Here is a 14,341-nt window from a genome sequence, read left to right as displayed (position 1 = left end):
AGGGTTAGCCTGAGCAAACATGTTAACAATGCTTCTAGTGCTAGCCCTAACTTGGTATGTCCTAGGAACTGTAGCTTGCGTGTTCCCATGTGTTTTAAAAAGAGAGACATATTTTGTGAGTTGTAGCTGCTTTGCCTGGGGCCTGATAACCTGACTGAGATGACATCATCAGTTCATAGGCCCTCAATTACATCCATATGTCTGTTTCTCTCTCTCTCTCCCCCTCCACCACCGCCTTTCTATCTCTTTCTCTCTCTGTCATTTGCTTCCACACTTATAGGTATGGATTGCAATTTTATTTTAACAAATACAATTTATCATTCTCTTGCATCAATTTCTTCTGTATCCCTCTCCTAAGGTATTACTCAAGTCAAATATATGAGCTCAGTGGAGCAGAGACGGACGACAGATTTATACTCTCATTATTCTCATTGCTAGTCTCGTCCGTCACACCACGCAAGACAAAACTCATAATGGGAAAGTAAATTATATTTGATCTGGCTTGATGATTGTACCACCAGCACTGCAGGAGAAAATAAACATATAGGCCTGTGTGTGACGCACATTATCCTACCGTAGCACTTACTGGCACTATGGCTCCTAGTTCCAGCTTTCATGGGGGAAATATACCTCCATTGGTATTTTTTCTGTCAAGCAAACCCATCTACTCCCCAATTAAAGGAGAGCTATTTCCCTTGTGTGATGTTGTCATCAGACAAGAATTTACAATGCAGCCTAAAAAACGCACTTAAACTTCACATTCTCAAGCATTTTTACACCATCATGGTCATGGAAATCTAGAGACTGTTTATGTATTTAAATTAAAGGTTGAACAACAGTGTCCAACATTTGTGCTGCAGAAAAGACAGTCTGAAGTCTATAGTATGTGCAAACAATTTTTTCGTTATGTAAAGTGCTCATATTATGCTAATTTTTCTCATTTCATAACCATAATTAATAGGTTTACATGGTTTAATTTTCAAACCTCTGTCATCTCTTACCATATTGCTTCATCAGGCGCTGCTCTGACACCATGGATTTTACTGCGAAGCACTTTATATTTTAGTTTAAGCTAACAATGTAGTGAAAAGTAGAGTAGATTTAAAGCCCCGTTCAGACCAAAGATTCGCAATGAGCTGAAACTTTCAACTTTTAGCAACAAGTCGGTCTGCAGAAACTTTATTATCTCCATAGCAACAATTCTTTCTACTTCCATTTTGACTTCCGACGTTTAGGCTTTTTCAGAGCTGGATATATCATTTGTTTAGTCTAAATATGAATGTGGATAACGTTGGTGATAGTGAGATGCTTTCCACAGTTGCATTGCTAGTGATGAATCAGCAAAAACAGGTTTTATTTCTGATTCACTGCTTTGGTCAATGCCGCTAAACGCCCTCTCTCTATCTATCCATCCATCCATCCATTCATTCCTCCATCCATCCATTCCTCCATTCCGGGGTACATGGGCCGTGCTGCGCGTTGTAACACACATAGACCTACCTCTGGGCGTGTGTTTGTGTGTGTGTGTGTGTGTGTGTGTGTGTGTGTGTGTGTCGCACACATTAGCATTCAGAATCCCATCTATCTTCCAAAATAACATGGGTGTAGTCCAGTGTGATTAGATCCTCCTACAATACCGAAACTAATCAGAATGTGCAATAGCTGTGAACGTAGCAGCTCAGTCTGTGTATAGTTTATTTGTTGCTGTAGGTGAATACATTCTACAACTCTAGACCCAAGCCATATTCCCGTGTCTTGCGGGCTACCTGCTAGGGCTGCACGATTATGGCCAAAATGATAATCACGATTATTTTGATCAATATTGTGATCACGATTATTCTCAGGATTATTTGTAGATTTCAAGTTTTTCGAATGTGATGGACGTACTAACAGAGACGGCTGATCATTATGAACGGGTCCAGCACAGGTCGAATGGCGGATACACACATCGTATGTATTAAATGTCTGTATCGTCACTGCGCTGCATTTTTATGAATTATGATATTCTGGCCATGGGTCACATCTCTTTCAGGTCCAACAGGCTCCGTCTCACACGCTATTACTCTACCAACTGAAGTTAGTTGCATTCAATAACTTCTTCTGTTCTTCGCCGTGGCGGCCGCGTTAGCAGTTACTGGTACAAATACAGGTTTTCCCCTCATACTTAACAATATACAGCTGTGTTAATAACAATTAAAACTGTGGACAAATGTCAGAAGTGTGGACCGGCAGCCGCTGTGTGCCGGGGCTGCGCGAGTGAGAGGAGAGAGAGTAGAGGAGAGATCCAACACTGGCACGGCTTTACAGAAGAAATGGGTCATGTAAAGCAAAATTAAACCATATCCCTTTAACAACATTGCAATGGATGTGAGGAAATTAGCACCGGTGCGTCCTAGAGGAGCTATCAGCTAGCAGACGCTAACTAGCAGCGACTAGCACTGGTCACTGCTGTTGTCTTAATAACAACACAGACGAGACAAATTGTTGCGTTTACTGGTAAACTTGTAAACCTTGAGACCGACGTATAAACGACTGCTATCTGTTGAATTTTCCTCCCGTTACTCTGTCCTCTGTGACTGTCTACATCTAGAAACTAAGCTGCGCGATGCATGGAACAACACTGACTGGCTCATTAGCAGACAGGGGTTTACGGAGTGGTAGATGTGCTATGCAAAAAAAACGGAGCGTTCTATGAATTGACGCTTAAAAAAAATAATTGCTCGGTCGTGCAAAGTCAAAATCATGCTCGTGATAACAATGTGATTAGTTGTGCAGCCCTACTACCTGCTGGTTAAAGTGAAGGGGTTAGCCATGGAGCTAGCGGCAACTTCAGCACAGGCTCACTAACTTAAGATACAAGTTGTATACAAATAATTGTGCGATGTCCTCACTAATATGCAAATGTGCGTGTGACTTCACATGCACTTGAGCATTCTAAAACCTAGGAAAGACCCTGGTCTAAATATTTTTTTTCTCTTTTTACACACTGTGATATCGGCTAGGCCTGCACAATATTGGAAAAACTGACATTGTGATATTTTTTTCTCTGCTATATAAATTGCAATATTAAAAAAAAGATTCATTTTTAAAACATGACATAAATAGCTCTATTTTGAAATAATAAATCATTCTCGACTATTGCAGTGATTTTTGTAGGGGAGTGCATCTACGTAAAAGATAAAAATGAAAAAGGATTTTTCATAATGTGAACCATTCTTTGTTGAACTTTAGTGCTTTGCAAACTCCAAAGCTAGTAAGCGCTATGACTAATCTTCTGAAGTGATTTTGGAGAGGGAAATTAAATAGAAATATGCTGGCTGACTTGCATTACACCATTGTATTCATATAATACTAACAATCCAGGCTAAAGTGTATGACAGTGACTGCATGTTGCTTTCCTAAATTTCAAGATGTGGTCGAGTTGTGGGGCCAGCTTGATTGTTTGATAAATTGATCACATCTGTGTGTCATGCACACTAGTAACAAACTGTGTATCCAAGAACAATAAAATCAGTGTAAAGTGGGGTGGCCTCTAGCTCACCCAGTAAGAGCATTTGCCCCATGTTGGTTGAGTACGGCAGTAGCGCAGGGTTAGAGTCCGACCTGCTGCCCTTTGCTGCATGTTATCCCCACCTCTCTCCCCTTTTCCATTCTACTGTCACTATAATAAAGGGGCAAAAAGCCCCAAAAAATAGTCTTTATAAAAATAAAAAATCAGGTTCAATTACATTAGATCAGACACAGACTTCTGTAGTAGATTAATGTTACGTTTCCAGCGTGGCTCCGAACCGTAACGTTAGTTGGGACAGACGGACCCCTTGTTTCTTTAGGCTAACTCCCTTAGTTTTTGCCTGGCTTGTAGCAGCTTTCTGCGGGGAAAATGGCCGAGAGACGTTGTGATTATGTTGCATTAATCAGGTGATTTAGTTCACATTTGCAGCGAACATAAAATACTGACAACTGTAGCTTCACTGACTACCCATCAAAAACTATGCGCATCACTGTGTCAGCAGCAGCTGCTGCTTACGGTACTTATCTGCACAAGGAAAGCCTTTCTTCCCATAACAAACCCCGTTGGACTACACTACACACATTATCCACATGGCTTCTTGTCTTAAATGGGAAGAGTCGGCTGGTAATAATCATGTAAAAGGAAAACGGGTAAAGTTTACGTCCTGCGATGTGACTATCGTGCATGCGCACATCGCTATGTCAATGCTAAAACACAATATCGTTCAGCCCTAGTATCGGCTTTGATATTGAGTATTGTGGCGTTTGGTGGCATCAGTATTGACTAACATTTTTGTTATTGTAACATCACAAGTAGATCTGCATTATATATCCCAAATCAACTGTGGTTTAGTCTACCATGTGAATTCCTCCCACACTGTCCTCATTGAGTTATTGACCATGCCAGTTGTGTGTTAATCATGCAAGGCCTGCATTCTGCTCCTTGTTAGCATTCTTTTTAATCCCTGTATTGATTGGTTACAACTGTGGCTGTGTGTTTCAAAGTCTAAAGTGGTTAATAACATTTCACCTTGACTTGTTTTTGGTTTGCCATGGTGATAACTTGATTTTGAATGCACCTAACTGTTGGTTTTTGTTTGGGTAGGTTGATTATTTGCTTTGGGCCCCAGTAAAGGTGATCACACGAGGGTAATCAACCCAATTGGTTATTTTGCCTTTTTTTTCTTCTTTTTTTCTTTTTTAACAAGGAAAGGCAAGTAAGATGAGATATGTCTCTGGTTGTGGAATGTGGGTAAAATCCTGTTTATTCCTTACAATTCCTTTCCACAGATCCACTCCCAAACCAGAGTTCATGGGGTCCTGTTTTGCTTAGAGGAGGGGTTGGCAATCTGCAGTGCTTTTCCTCAATTACAAGGATGATCGGATCCCTCAAAGGCATTTCCAAGAAAACCCTCAAACATTTCCCCATTTGAGAAGTGCATTCTAGCTTCTGTTAGAGTGTCATAGCGCGTATTTTCATCCAGGGGTGTAATTTAGCTGCTGTATTTTTGACAAATTCTCTAGTTGTACTAAGCATTATGCTGTAAAGGGGTCACAGAAAAAAATATTGAAGATGCAAAATGAAAAGCAGCTGCTCAGGCAAACTGTCCTGGCTTTCTTCTTTTCTGTAATCAGCAGTTTAATAAAATATAGGGAAAGACTAAATTGACCTCATATGCTTGGTATAGCTATTAAATGGTCTCAACAGCTTGCGATCAGAACAGTGGTTCTGCTCTGAAGTGCTGCACTGCCAGACTCCATGGTAATTTAAGCACTTCTTCTCCTGACACATTTCTGGCTGAGCCAGCAGATGGTGGATGTGTGTTTTGCGTGTGAGGGATGTACAGCACAGTTGTTGGTTTCCGCTACGGCACAGCCAAGTTTACTTTATCTTTTTCCCTTGAGGGAAAATGTTCCTTCACAACGTTTAACCAAGCCATATAGCTTTTGATTTGAATTGATTTCTTGCCAACCATGTTAGTTGTGTGGTTCTACGTGTCGCAATGTCAGTCTGTTCGTCTGTTGGTCGGTTGGTCCACCACCTTGGTGCAGACTGAAACATCTCAACAATTAGGCTATTTTGCTAATGGATTGGTACTTTTGTAGCAACATTAATGGTCCCCAGAAGAGAAATCCTGACTTTCATGGTCCCCTGACCTCTAGCACCACCAGCAGGTTGACATTTTTGTAAAAATTGTTTTACCACTATTGTATTAATTGCAATGACATTTTGTATCCATTCATTCATGCTCCTAGAGGATGAATTCTAATGATGTTGGGGATCCCCTGACTTTTTCTCTAGGACCTCCATGAGCTCAGCATTTGGGCTTTTGAGGGAAATATCACGACTACTGGATGAATTGCCATGAAATTTGGTATAGACATTCAGATTCCCCTTAGAATGAAATGTTTGGTGATCACCCGGCCTTTTGTCTATTGGTCAAAATTTGGATTTGTCCAATGCTTTTGTTCACGACTAAATAGGCCTACTTGTGAAACTAATAGCATTTCCATCAGCCCCAGCTGTACTTTGTGTTTAGTGCTAATTATCAAATCTTAGCATGGTAACACACTAAACTAAGATGATGAACATCCTAAACGTTGTACCCACTTTGGAACAGCATGTCAGCATCTGTCACAGAGCATTTTAGCATGCTTACTTTACAATACAGCATCACAAAGCTGCCAGCCTGGCTGTATTCTTGTCTTAGACTTTTAAATAATATTTTCTACATCATCTGCCTCCCTTTCCTACATTTGTGAAACTTATTGATGAGAAGGCCACATCAGTTGTGGAGTGAAAACATGATCTAGTTTAAAAGTAGTTTGTGGGTGAAGGGTAGAGCCTGTGAAAGGTTTGTAATTCAGATGAGAGCATGGATTTCTTCGGTGTGTTGAACATGTGTGTGCGGTTAATGCTGAGATGCTGTCAGCCCAGTGAAAGACCATAGGAAACACACACAGACTTAGAGCATGCTCTGATAGCTGAGGTTAGAACAACCAGATTGCGGCATTGTGATGTGCAGATGTAATCATCCTGTGACACGCAAGGGGATCATACGATGGCATAAAGTGATTAAATGCCGTGACTGGAATATCCCAAATAGTTCACTGCTAAAACAGGTCATCTGCTGTGCACATGGCACCTTTGTGAAGCTGCTTCTGTAGGGAAAGGAAATAGAGAGACGGTTGCGGATTTTAAGCCAGGCTAAGTGGCTCGCTTGGCTCAGAGCAAACGCTTTGAAAAGAAACAAGGAGGGAGATTGAAAGATAGTTAACGAGGACTTGGAGTAAGAGTGGAAATTCGTTCATTTAATTAGTTAGGCTACTACGATGTAAGGACAGGTTAGAGAGGGAGATGAAAGGGTCTGGCTGTATTACCATGGGCCGTGTGTTTACCTTGTGGGTAAATGCAAGCATTGACTTAGCACAAACTTTTTTGAAATGGGGGGAAGGGTTAAAAGTTACTTTGGTCTGGGACAAACAAAAACCTGTTAACATACCCCCCAGCCCAACCTAACATTGCAGCTTCAGCTTATGTGATACATTCAAGTATGATCTTTTAGATTCATTTTCTTAAAAGGAATTTATAAAGTAGGGCAGGCAGGTAGATGAAAACCCTCTGTGTTCAGTCAGAAATATAAAAGCCAGGCAGGGTTCACACTGCACCACAGACATGGTGTCTACTCATGTAATAATCATCATTAGGCCATGATGAACCACAAAGCCTTTATGTGTGCATGTTTAGGGTTTCCACATTGTATTTGAATAGACTGAATTCTAGTAAACTTAATCACTCTACTGGTATGGCTATTTTTGGTCTTTAATTGCCTATGTGCCTGTGGTGGATAACTAAACGTTTTCAGTTTGGCACACAGATGCAGACAACTAGTCTCCTCCCAAGGCTGCAAGCGTAGTGCGGGCCCAGTCTCTGCACCGTTAGATTACAGAGTGGACTGATGGTACATGAGCCGAGACAACCTGGGACTTCTACACAACAGCCCCGTTGTGGGCATCAAATTGCATAGGAGAATGAGTAACTAACTTCATGTTAGATGTAGCAATGCCCGTAGGCCACATCTAAATGCGCTCTCTATTTCTGAAGGGAATCCTTCTACCCACAACCACACCATCAGGTCATATACTTGGTTTAGAAGAAGGCTTCATCCTGTGCTGTGTGGTATTGTTGAATTAGACAGGAGGATGCCAATTTGGAGTGTACATGTAATTGCATGTGAGTGCAAGATTGCCTGTTTACAAGAGAGAGTGAACAGAGCCAGGTTGGCCGCAAGGGCTAACCAAGTCCGGGATGTAATGGACTGTGTCTGAGTGGAGTAACTCTTAAGTACACTCTTGAGGTCACATACACTGGCGGTGTTAGAAATGCAGCAGCCAACAGCGCCTTTGCTCTCTCACTCAGCCATGAAGAGCATTACAGACCAACACAAGACTTAAAGAATCTAAACCTGCACAAGTGTACATCACAGATCTCAGACTTGGCTTCTTTCATTGCGCTGAAATTCTTTTAATCCTTTTAGCCTCTTCAGAATCAGAAATACTCTATTGACCCTCAAAGGGAAATTCTTTTACGGTTGCAAGAATTATATCAATGTCAGAGTAGAAATATGTGGATATGAGTGTGGATAAGTACAGTACTTACATAATTAGGGAATTGGAATGGTGAACAGTAATTATGAATAAATAGTAGCAGCAGAGTATTTCACATTATAATGTAAGCTGGTGTTATTGCACAAAACAATTTTTTTTGCTCCAGTTTAAAACTAGAGGGAAGAGTTATAAAGTTTGATGGCCACAGGCCATGGAGTGGGCGGGAGACATTGTCCAAGATGACATGTAGTTTGGAAAGCATCCTCCTCTCTGACACTACCGACAGAGAGTCCAGCTCTACCCCCACAATGCCACTGGCCTTGCGGATCAGTTTGTTGAGTCTGTTAGCATCTGCTACAATCAGCCTGCTGCCCCAGCATGCAACTGCAAACAAGATAGCACTGGCCACCACAAACTCATAAAACATCCACAGCATTGTCCTGCAGATGTTGAAGGACCTCAGCCTCCTCAGAAAATGGAGACAGCTTTCGCCCGTCCTGTAGAGGGCTAGAGTGTTCTTGGCAGGACTGGCAGGACCCTGGGTGTTAGTTGAAGTCTGTGGTGTAGATGGTCAAGAGGAAGGGAGAGAGGACATCAATCCCCCACCATCCTCCAGCTCTGCCTCTAACATAGAGGACGTGTCACTTAGATTTAGTAGTTCCTCAAAGTGCTCCTTCCACCGTCCTATTACCACCTCAGTTGAGGTCAACAGGATCCCATCCTTGCTGTACACAGCTTGGATGGTTCCCCGCTTCCCTCTCCTGAGGTCGCGAATGGTTTTCCAGAAACACCTTGGTGCCGACCGAAAGTTCTTCTCAGAACTTCTCCCACACCCGCTGCTTTGCCTTTTTCACTGCAGAGGCTGCGGCAAAAGAAACTTTTTTTCATTTATTTATTTATTTCAGTGGCTATTTGGGCACTCTGACATCTCTCTATTTAGTGCATGTATAGGTACTGAGCATGTGTGTGTAATTCAGGCCTGCGTGTAATGTGTGTAATAACTACAGAATGTAAATTGTAATTTCCCCAAACTGCCGGCTAGTAGCTAACATCAGCGGTAGCTAGCATGGGTGTATTAAGAGAATGGTAACACTGTACATAGCTATACCTAAATAACGTTACTACAGACATAGTGATTACATCGTCTTGGTTCTCTCAAAACATCCATTGTTTATTTTGATAAGCATTATTAATAAATACATGCCAAAGTGAATTGTTACAATGAACATTGTCATTGACTGTTGATGTCAATGACTGCAGGCTAACCTTAGTGGCTAGCACCAGGTATTATCTAGCTAGTATCACGACATAATGATGATGTAAGAAACACGAAAGAGAAGCTCATGACCGTGTATGTTGCTACCGGTTGCTTGCAAACACAAACAAACCGTTGCTAGTGTAGCCTTAAATCGGCATATGTCAGACTGACCTGCCAGTTGCCGGTCATGGCTGATCACATGAAAATCGGCAAATTCCAGTCACCAGCCGGTCAATTGGTGCATCTCTATATATCAGTGTTGTCTTTGCTTTGGCATTCATCTGAACCGCTAGGGTATGGGTAGGGTACCAACCTCTCTATATCCTCCTCCAGTAGAGTGGTAGGGGAGGTGGCTCCACTCTTGCTCCTCAAGCCTGCGTAGGGCACCACTTCGAGAGTGGGAAACCTCCACGAGCTGCTCCTGCATCCATTCAGATTGGCGCTTCTGGGCCTCCAAGTAGTTGAGCTGAGGGTGGGGGCACACACGTGGATGTGAAGGGTTGCCAAGAATGAGGAAGGAGTGCCTACATTCTATGTACATTTAGCAATTGAAGGGTTTATTTCACCCAAATTACAATAAAATCAATTTTCCCACTTACGTAGCCCTAGGGGTATGTAGCCTTCCAGAATGTTTGGGGGATTTTTATGAGGTTTTGAGATTTAAGATTTAGGATTTCCTTTTGCTTAGTAGTGGCATTTTTATTGAAACATTGTACTGGTTATTTAAAATAATCCACAGATTTTGCTGTAAAAAGTTTCAATTGGAAGAAAGAAAACTGTACAAATCAGAGAAAGAAAGACCTTCAATTCAAAGATTTATAATCATTGCAGGAGAATGTATCCAGTGCATGTAACGCCTGTACTGTAAAATAGCAAACTTGTGCACTGATATGGCAGTAATAGATGCTCTTTTGTCAGACAGTAATGCATTCCCCTCATTTAAATGTGATCACCCGCTCCATAGGGTGTCTAATTTCTATTGACTGTTGGTACTTCAGCAATTGTTTTTTTGTACACATCCTGCAAGTGGTCTTGCTGGGCCCAGAGGGAGTCTCTTTGCAGGGCACGGCGCACCTTCTCCGGTCTGCTGAAACCATATCGGGCCCCCAGCAGAGCTGAATCCGTGTTCTCGGATTTCAACACAGCGATTACCTCACCTCTTGCCTATTGTGACAAACATTGCAGTACATCACTGGCTTTAATTCCAGTATTGTACAATAGCCGCAGTCACATGTTGGATTTGAACAAATGATCCCACCTGTAGTTCTCCCTCCAGAATACTGAGCAGAAACAACAGGTCATCAAGGGACAGGTCTTCTCTTGTGTGTTGGCCCTACAACCTCTCCTTCTTATCTTGTTTTTTGGTCCTCTACATAGCGAATTGTTTTTTTTTTTGGGAAGCTGCATGGGGTGGAAGGAAGGCTCTAAGTGAGTTTTCTTTTCTTGATTCAAAGAAACTATTCGCTACCAAGTGGGTACATTGCTTTATTTCCACTTAGAAGCTGCTCTCCAATAACAGTCCGTAGGCTGTGTGGCTTAGTTGTGTTTGATTTAGAGCCCCTTTGAAATGCTATAATGATCACGTTTCATCGGCCAGTTACCATGGTTATTGTGATACTTGCACATGTTAATGCATGTCAGCACACGGGTCCACTACGTGACAAGTCCTATGGAGCGTACCACGTGTGTTCATATTTGGGCAGAGTGAAAAATAAATAGTGAAGAAATAGAGACAATATAAGGTGTGTGTGTGTGTGTGTGTGTGTGTGTGTGTGTGTGTGTGTGTGTGTGTGTGTGTGTGTGTGTGTGTGTGTGTGTGTGTGTGTGTGTGTGTGTGTGTGTGTGTGTGTGTGTGTGTGTGTGTGTGTGTGTGTGTGTGTGTGTGTGTGTGTGTCACACACACAATCCCTGTACTACCAGTAAAACATGTCCTGTTCTGTAGACAAGGTTGTTAATTATATATTTGTTGTATCAGTGCAATACAACTTGCAGGTGAAATAAAGCTTGTGTTGTCAGAAAACTTGTTTAATTTATGAATCTATTTTTGATGCGTATTCCCGCAATGTTTGTAATTTTACATGTTTAAAAATATCATTTAATATCTATCGCAATATTCATAATCAATATTGTGTTACGCCCCAGTCTAGGGGTGCCTAGGACGCAACATAAAACTGTTTAACTTGCCCCATTTTCCCCGTCCCCCAAGCAGCCACAAAACATAATGTGTAGGTCCCAATATTTTTATTGGACACAATCATTTATGTATTAACATAAAGGTTAAGTAACCAAAGAAACAAAAGGTAACTAACTAAACTGTAGGGTGGCCTACTATTAAAACAACAACCAAAAAAAACCCTGTCTGGAAAGTAAAATAAGATAACATAACAACCCATAAGGGCCCAAAAGAATAATAATGACTTACCTTCCTAACTAAACAAACAGGAGAAAAATAAACACATTGAAAGGTCCACCCATATAATTAGGAACGGATCTATACACAATCAAAGAAACAAAGTGTGGCGGGTTGGGAGGCGAGGAGACATGGAGACCGCCTGCTGGCTTCCCTCTGTCTCTTCCCGACGGTCGCCATCTTGCTCCCTTAAAAAGACTGTGGTGCGCAGCTGCCGTCAATCACAGATAGGACTCAGCGTCCCCCACCAATGAGCGACGAGCAACAGCACAGCCTATTTACATAGGAAGATAAATATAGGACAGGCACACACAAAACGAAAACAAATACGACCCCAGTCGTAACAATTGCAATATCACATTTTGTTAATAATATGCAACCCTAGTGGCAGCTAACCCCAAAATAAATGTGTGCTTACATGGTCATACATTTACTATGTGTGTCACTATGTTACAGTAAAATGGGTTCTTGTGTGGCTTTAACAAGTGACCGGCTGATGCAAATTATAAAAGCCTTTTTGGGCTAATTCAAAGTCAGAAAGCTTCTTGTCATCATGGCATCACAGCAATCAGTGTCAGCTTGGCAGACAAAAGGACTGAAGGGTGCCAGAAAGTAGGACCATGACTGCTTACCATATGAGCGCGAGAGATGTGTGTTATTGAAGCAAATCAAATCAGCTAAACAGTATTTGCCAGCCAGCTTTCTTAGGCGAGGTGGTCTCATCCCATATTTAGATAAATAAGACGAGCAGGTTCATATTAGTGAAAGATGATGTAATCTCTCTGCTCTTCAGCTGTGCTTCTCTTGTCCAAACTCTACCAGTGGCTGGGAACGCCTTTTATTCCCTAGTTGTTGGTGAAGTTTCTTTAGATAAGTTTCTAAAGGCCCATGTTGTGGAAATTGTGAAAAGCAGTTAGGTAAAACATATTATAAAAAAGTCTGGAGGTCTGTAATTTCTGACCAAGACCTCCTCAAACCTTTAACTGGTTTTGATAGAAACGCTGTTACTGAACGGAAAAGCAATGAGACTCTTCCCCCCCCCCCCCCCCCCCCCCCCCCCCCCCCCCCCGTTTGTCTCTGTTCTTTCTTACACAAGCACTATACACACAGACAGACAGCATCTGCTTGTTGTCAACACGGCCTAAGAGCAACCTTGCCTCTCTAAACAAGATGAACACTGGAACATAAGGGACCAACAATGTGCAACAAACTGGTTCGAGCTGTAGCCAATACTAAGCTATTGAATCATTGTGAGAGTGTTGTAGGGCTGGGCAATATGGCAAAAAATGTGTTCACGAGGTATTTTCCCATTTTGATTGATATTTTTCAGGATATGATTCTTTTGTTGATGCTGACCGTTTGTAGTGCATACTGACTGAAGCTGAAAGAAACCAGAGGTTTAATTAAGCTTCGGGATATAGTTTATTAACCTATAAAATAAAAAAAACATGCCTTTACAATATTCAGCGCAATGTATTTAATGAGGACTGATATTGCACATTTATATAAAGAGATGCCCCACTAGTCCATAGAGCAGTAGTGCCCTCTGCTGGCAAAAGAAAATTAAGAGTAGCCTTCTTACAATTACGGTTTCCTTTTTTTGTGTCTGCAGAAGCAAGCGCAATGTTTGACTTTGTAAACAACCTAAAACTACTTAGATGGAACCTATTGAATGAAAAAAAAACAAAAAAAAAACGTTATGCCAAGACAGCGTCTCCAAATTTTGCACAAGTGCATGTGGTTGAGCTGTCTTTTGCTATACAATAAGAAATAAAATAGCGCTTGTTGTATTTTTGCTCCTTGTGAATGTTTTTCCATATGGGGCAATGGCCGCAAAAGACGACATGATTGTTGTTTGGTATAGCAGCTAAAGCACAGCTAATGCTAGCACAGACAAACTACTACGGGGGGATCTTTTGATCTGGTGCCAATTTTGATACTTCAGTTTCGATGCCGTGTCCTTAACAATACTTTTTTTCGAAACCATATATTTTAAAATCCATTTCAACATCAACAAATATACATTAAACACAACTTTTATTTTCCACCCAAATTGCGAGTCAAAACAGTTATTAAAATAGTATAGGGTTGTGCCAGTCAGACACTCAGGATTGGTATCTATCCCGACTGGGCCAAAATTAACAAAAAGTTCAACCTTTTTGCCTCAACATTAACATGTAATAAATGAATAAACAAATTACATTGTTTACAGGCTAATATTCTAAATGCAAAGGAATGTAAACAAGGACTTTTTAGTGCAAATCAACTCGGTGACTGCCCTCAACATTGATAATGGAGAACCTGGAAGTGCTAATGAATGTAATTGAATTGCCTTGTTGCTTAAAGGTGCTGTAGAAATTAGGTTGCCTTACCAACTCAGCCTGTCAGTCCTCCAATCCAGCTGCGTGAAGCTGACACCCCACCCACGTCAAAAAATTCAGCAAATAGTCTGAATGGTTAGTGCTCCGTTTGTGCATGTTTGTGCCGTTAAAATTTTCGTTTGTGCAGTTTTGGTTTCTGAGATATTAAAAATTATTTTTTAGCTCCATCTAGAG

General features: G+C 41.4%; 1 protein-coding gene across 4 annotated transcripts in view; it reads left to right on the top strand.

Annotated features, from left to right (window-relative positions):
* Window positions 1-14,341, top strand: part of cmss1 (cms1 ribosomal small subunit homolog) — a 38,363-nt gene that overhangs the window by 9,063 nt on the left and 14,959 nt on the right. The window lies entirely within an intron of this gene.

This window comes from Etheostoma cragini, chromosome 11 (genome assembly GCF_013103735.1).
Source record: "Etheostoma cragini isolate CJK2018 chromosome 11, CSU_Ecrag_1.0, whole genome shotgun sequence".
Lineage (NCBI taxonomy): Eukaryota > Metazoa > Chordata > Actinopteri > Perciformes > Percidae > Etheostoma > Etheostoma cragini.
This window is presented reverse-complemented; position numbering and strand designations above follow the sequence as displayed.